Consider the following 7,035-nt stretch of genomic DNA (forward strand, 5'->3'; position numbering starts at 1 on the left):
TATGACTAGATCCTTCACCTCATCTCACAGCAATAGTTGGGCTCTAGTGACTTGATTTTCATGATTATCACACTGGCCTCTAAGTGTAAATACACTTCCTTATGGATAGCATATTTGTAAATTGAAGAGCTAGAAGAAGCAAGGAAATTAGGAAGAAGTACCTGAAGGCCATCCTGGGCATGAGTCTTCTCTGGTACAAGCTATTAGTTTAGGAGAACATGTGTAAGGTGAGGAATCTCACAATGCCTTGTTTTCCTGTTGATGCTGCAAAACTGTAGAGATCAACATCAAACTATTTGAAAGTCCAGCTGTGATAAGCTTAGTTGGAGAGAACACATTGTTTCAGGAACTTGGATTGGAGCTTGGGATGAAAATGAAAGGAAAATGAGTCATCAACATCCTCTCTGCCTTGTGCTGTCTGAGAGAGCATGAGCCTTCAGTATTGTGGAGGCAGGACACAGCACCACATTGAAATGCATCCCTGTGACCACGCAGTGATAGCACATGGCCTAAGGAAGTCACCTTATATCCTCTTACTACCTTCATCAGCCGATCAGCCTTACAAAACATGGCATGATTTGACCCTAAACTAGCAGAGCTAGTCATCCAAAAGGTGAATTCTTGTACATTCAGATGTTAAATCTTGTAAATCAGTGCACAGTAGGATAAATATTGCTATTTGTCATGTTAAGTGTTACCTTTCATTCACAGCAAAGTCAACTCAAAATTCCTCTGCTATCTCCTCCATCTGTCAGCTGTGAATGACAAGGAAATAATGAAGCATTATTTTATAGTTACAGCATTTAAGGACCTCTAACCTGAAGCAAGCTTCTGCTATCTGATTGAATATAACTGGTTTAAACATAACTCCTTTTGTTACGTGGTTCCCGTATCACATTTTTATATCTCAAATCAAGCTATCAGTCTGTCCTTGACACGTTGAGTTTATTATGTAATCATCACTAGAACTAGTAAAGTTTGTGATGTCAACCCCAATAGGTTTTACATTCCATTAATCCAACTTTAACAGGATGTCAGTGTAGGTGCTAAAGGATAAGAAAAGTCTCTTAGGAAGCTCTTACCTCATTATTGCAATATCCAGTAGCCAAGATGCTGCTGTTTGATTGCTCATCCTCACATGGATGAAACACTGACTCATGCATAGAAAAAATCCCACAGCACTCCTTTTGATGAGAAACTAAATGAGTTACCATTAAATGAAAGTGACCTGGTTTTGGCTTTGTTTGACACTATAAAAAGTTTTACCAGGTATGTGCTGTTGTTCTGCAGTTGCTCAAAATAAGTGCTAGAGTTCAAGTAGTTAAATAAGTTGCAAATGCTAACAGATAAAGAGATCTAGTTAATGTCCCACTCAAGGCCAAACAGATTCTGTGTAGAAAACATTTTTTTTGTCCCACAGTGAAGTAATCTGTGGCAGAAAAGAGTTATTATTTGTTCACTTTTCATATTTTTGTAACAGGGTGAATTCTCCCAAATGCCTTATTTTTTCTTTGGCCACAGGTTTGTCCTTTTCTGATTTGCCCAGGTAAATAATTTCTCCAGCTACAGCTGTAGTGGCAAGTCAGCAGTTTACACTCGGACTGCTACTCCTAAAAACTAAAGATAGCTTTTTTTTAACCACATGGAAGTTTAAGATTTGTCAGGTAAGGCAAAAAACATGCAATGACACAGGTTAATGGGATCTGTAAGTCCCCTCTATTATTTGTGGAAGATTTTCTAGTGCTGATGTTGATTTTTTGTGACATTTGTCCAATACCTTTCCTATAATATACCAAATAACATTACAATCACATAACTGGCAGCAATTCAAAATATACTGTTTTGTAATGGGATGAAGTAGAAACAGAGGAGGCTTCCTGCCATTGAAACTAGGGGAATTAAAACTTAGAAAATGTGTAACTTTGCAGTTTTTGAATTGTTTAGTAATTTTGGTTACTTTGTTGGTTTGTGGTACACCCCAGAGTCACACACCTTCTGAAGAGGTCCCAAAGTTTTAGTAATCCTTTTGTATTATATCAAGGTTTATTAAAGGCAAAAAGTAGTTAGGCTAAGCAATGTGTTAGCTTTAACAGCTGAGATGTATTCCCTCAAAAGAAACAAGCATAAATAAATAGGTCATAAAATCCAAAGTAAATTCAAGATACACCAAGAGAAGAATAACATGCAAAAGGTTAATTCTGCATATTTAACAGCCATTAAATAAATTATCCTGTGACTGATTTAGACTCCAATCTCACAGACAATCGATGTCTTTAAATTCAAGTAACAAAACTGCTCAGGTATTAAAATCGATGAAGTAACATTGGCTCTCAGTGTGCCACATAGCCCGAGGGAGGGAAGATGGAGGTAGCACTGGCTTTGGAGGTAAGAGAACTGATCTGCTATTACCTGAAGGCCACCAGTGCTGTTCTGCTCCTCTCTAACAACTGCATTTAGGTGTTAGCTAAGGGTCAGAACATAAGGCAAAATCAGCCACTGACTTTTGCAACAGATGCAAGGAACGGCATTCCTGGTGCCGTTCACACCTTTCTCGGTGAGGCTGCTCGGTTTTTCAGTGGTTCGGTGCTTTGGTGGGAATGGCAAATCCCTGCTAACACTGGGAAAGGACTGGAGGGTGACTTTCTGATGGCAGCACAAAGGGCCCAATGACCAAACACAGCAAGCTCAGAGTGCAAAACCAGTAACTCCAGTTCAGCTTTGTGCTAGGACTTGTCACATCCAAATTAGGCAACAGAGTGTGGGTTTTCCAGTTCTAAAATCTGCATTAAAGTTATTCCACAGTAATAGGAAGGGATTTAAAGTTAACGAGGTAATTGAGCACATGAAATTCAAAATGTTCTTTAACATGCTCCATGAGCGCACAAAAAAAGAGATACACTACCCAACCCATTATCTAAAGCAGAATGTAAGCATATCCTGTATTTGGGAATATGATATGTTACTTCCTGCTCAGAAAAGAAGTTTGAGAGCTTAACCAACATAGGCCACAGTCTTGCACAAAACTGCCAAGGGTGTGCCTCCACACATCTCTATTTAGATGTGTAAAATCACTAGCTGCCAGGAACTGTATGGGTGCATTTACAACATAATGGTGACCCTTTGCAAGATTTTATCAGTGCCTTTAAAAATATAACTAAAATGACTTTATCTCAGTTTCGTTCCTCCTGAACTTTCGACTCCCGTTAACTTTGTAGAATTTCTAAAGCTTCCCTATGAAAACTGTTTCTGCTGCAATCTTTGAGCCCACAAATTCTTGTGTTTTCGTGTGTTGGCAGCTAAGCAGATGGTCAGGCAGATGAGTTGGCCTTTGCACAGAGATGATCCAGGTGCAAGCAACAGAGGTGCAGCACATCCTACCAGGACTGTGCTTCTTGAACCAGCAGGGAAAGCGACAGCAGCTGAAGGTACACATCACAACAAAGTGGAAATTAAATTAACTGAACTACTGTTGAACTTTTAAATGTACCAATCCTGTCGAACTTCCTTATATTCCAAAGTGTGTACAATACCCGAGTTCACGCCTTTCTGCAAAATATGGAGAGAACCAGCATGAGCACATTTCAGCCTCTGATGAAACTGCAAAAACTCTTACTTTTTTTGTTTCCAAATCTAAGCCTGGCAGGTTCACCACCATTAATGCAACCCCAGAAAGTCAGCGGGACCATAACACAGACAAGGACACGCAGAAGATCGGCTTGTTTTCAGCTCCTGTTACTGGTGGCTTGAGCTGGTGGGCACGATGGTCATGTTTGTTTATTTCACGGAGTCCAAAAGATTAAACCTCATCATTAATGGTCTCCATACTGGAACAGAGGAACATATTGTGCAAGATAAAGAAATGTGCAAAGACACTTCAAATCATGCTGGTAATGCTCCCAACAGAAAAGAGGAGGAAAGAAAGGAGGTCATGAGGAAGGAGAGCAGAAACCAGACAGCAGAATACCCACAAGCACACTCCTAACAAAAAGCTGAAAGCTCCTTCATCTAAGCACCTTCTTGGTTAAAAGGTCTTTGAGCTGCAAGCAAAAATCTATTCTCAGCTATTTGATGTCCTCAGTATTCAGGGAAACAGGATCTTGCGCATTCCTTATCAATAAGAGGAATTCCAGAGATACCTGAGCCTCCACCATCAACCTCTCTCAAGAACACAAAACCTTGAACTTTGATTGCTCACCACTGACAAAAAGGATAACAGTCTGAGTTGCCCTTCTTTCCTCAAAAACTGGAAAGATAAAGCATTCACCCAGAAAATGTGCTGTATGGGCTACTTGAAAATAAAACAGTGCTTTAGCTTCTGAAAGCATTAGAAATCCAAAGACAACTTTAAAATATATTTCAATCTGACAGTTTAGTATAAGTAAATTATTCCAAATGGAAAAAAAAAATCAAACTCACGTTGTGGTGATAAAATTTTAATTTTTCCATGAATTAAAAAAAAATTGCAGATCATTGAAGCTGGAAAACAAGGAAAAAAAAACACCTTCATAACCAGAGAAGTAGAGGTGGAATGCTCCTCTGTAGCTTGCCTAGTTCCACCCCTCCTGCTCCGAGCAGACTGTCAGGTCTGTGGCCGCTTGTATCTTGTCTGTCTCCAAGGATGAAGACTCTGCCACCTCTGTGTGCAACCTGTGCCAGTGCTTGACCACACTCACAGGGAAAAGCTTATTTTTGCATCCAAATGGAATTGTCCAATACAATGGAATTGTATTGTAAAGACTGATGTAAGCTGTCAAGCATTCCCTTCCTTAGAAGAAACTGCCCTTCAATTTTGAGATTTACAGTTTAGCCAGTGTGTCAAAATGGAGCAGCCTAAATAATGGAATGCAAAACAGACAGTGAAAAACAAGTTTGTTCATTGCAGCTGTGTCTGTTCTTCTTAACTCCTACTTTTTAAAATAACTAAATTCAAATAATATTTTGGAGGGTTTTCTCCAAGTTTCACACTCCATTACTGTGACTCAAAGTTACTGGAACCTCCAGTACACAAGCAGAAGAGACTTAAAATACCTAAAAATATCTTACATACAAAGCACCATATCAAAGGGCTGTAGGGATGTCTCAAGAATCACTTATCAGGTGCACTCAGGTTCAGTGATTTTTTCTTTTTCCTTGCCAACACTTCCAACCCAGCCTGGGTTTCAAGTCTGAGGCTTGGCTGTTTCTTGCCCTCATGGCTAAGTACCTTCAGCCGAAGGATGCCTCTGCAGCACTATTTCCTGGCTGACTGCAGGGAAATTGTTTCCACTGAGAAGTTTGCAGCTGTGAAGTTTCCAGCTCACTGTTTCTCAGGTGTACTTTCAAGGAGCCTCAGCACTAACAGCTGTATATCAAGCATATACTGAGTCACACCAGGAAAAGCGATGTAGCTCAAATCACTTCAGTTCCTCCCTCTTCATCCCAGGGGAAAAAAAAGAAGAGAAAAACAATGAACCAAACCCATCACACACAAGCAGAATCATAACTTTGATATATCGAGAAGAACTGCAGCTACATATTCATGGGGGTGCATTATGGATTTTTAATTGACTTGGTATTATGAAGTGTTAATTGTTTTTCCATGAACATTCACAATAGGAAAAGGATGAGTTAGAACAAAGCAATTACTCAACTATTTTTTCCAAGTAACATTTATTAATAACATTTTGAAGGTGATAACTTAAGAGTCATAAGGAAGGGGGCTGTTGTCAGTAAACATACAATGAAAAAGATTTTTTCTATTGAAGTATGACTAGCAAGGCTTTCAACAGTGTTTAGCCCAACCAAATTTAATATTAAAACCATTCAAAATTGCTAGAAGTGTTGCAATCAGTTCTATTGAACTTATAAAACCTCATTTCAGTAGTCAATACTAACCTACTATTGATATAAAATTTTAAACTCCATTCATAATTTTTGTAAACAAAGCACCTAAGCACTTGAAAGAAAAACAAGTTAGTTTACATCCCACTAAACGGCAGCACATGTGTGAAACCTCAGGCATGATCAAGCATGGAGCATTATTAGGCACAGAACAAGACAGAGCTTCCACAGCCAGCTGCTGAATACACTTATGTTGCCAAAGATCTTTTTTATTTATACTAATTCTGTTATTACTTATAGCTGAAAATTTAATAAATCCTCCATGTGGAAGATTTCAAAGAGACAAAGAAGTCATCTTATATAGGTTTGTGAAGCTTCTGAGTACTTTCAATTGTACATGACTGAGTTATGACTTCTTTATCTGCTTCAGGAATTTTTAGAAACTTCTCCAGAACCACTGAACTTTGGCAGATACTGGGCTTGTCAAAGAACATAACACATCAGAAGACACATTTTCAGTCTGCTATTAAAACACTGAGATATGCTGTAATTTATTATGAAATGCCAGTTAAATAAAACAGAAGATGACTGCTGTATTCTGAGGCTGTCAATTCAAGCTCGAGTCAAGGGGGGGGAACTACTAACATAAAAACTGCTTGTAATTTCTGTTTTCTTAGGGAAGTTGCAAACAAGGTGAGTTATCTTACCCGTATCAACTGGCACCACGCTCAATCACTGTGAATGGCAACAACTGATATCCAGGCTGTTGGTCTGTCTGCTCCTGACTCTTGCAAACAAAAGTTTGAACTTGATATAAATTAGGCAAATTTCCAGAAAGCCTTTGTTAACTGCCAATACAGATTTTCAACTGTCTTAATGAACATACTTCCAAAGTAAATCTAGCTAAACTAGATTTAATCAGGGTAATTTTTTTCTGAGCTGACATGCCCCAAACTGACTACAAATGTCTAGGTGACCTTCAAACAAAGGAGGCACTTGCATGAGGCACTGCAGGAAAGCCTCCATTGTCACTGCCCTGCATGTGCTTACTCAGTTGTTTTCTCCAGGGTTCTTGAACTTGTACTTGCTATAGGAATGACATTCATTTAAAGAATAGGAAAAATGTTTTAACAACTACCTGACATTAGCACTAAGTGAACTCAGTGGTCTCCCCTTGTTGCCTTCTCCAGTTTTCTTTGGTGTCAAGTGTTAGCA

The sequence above is a fragment of the Pseudopodoces humilis genome, chromosome 16 (genome assembly GCF_049639895.1).
Source record: "Pseudopodoces humilis isolate 2021_Gansu_Grassland_sample_001 chromosome 16, ASM4963989v1, whole genome shotgun sequence".
NCBI classification, from domain to species: domain Eukaryota; kingdom Metazoa; phylum Chordata; class Aves; order Passeriformes; family Paridae; genus Pseudopodoces; species Pseudopodoces humilis.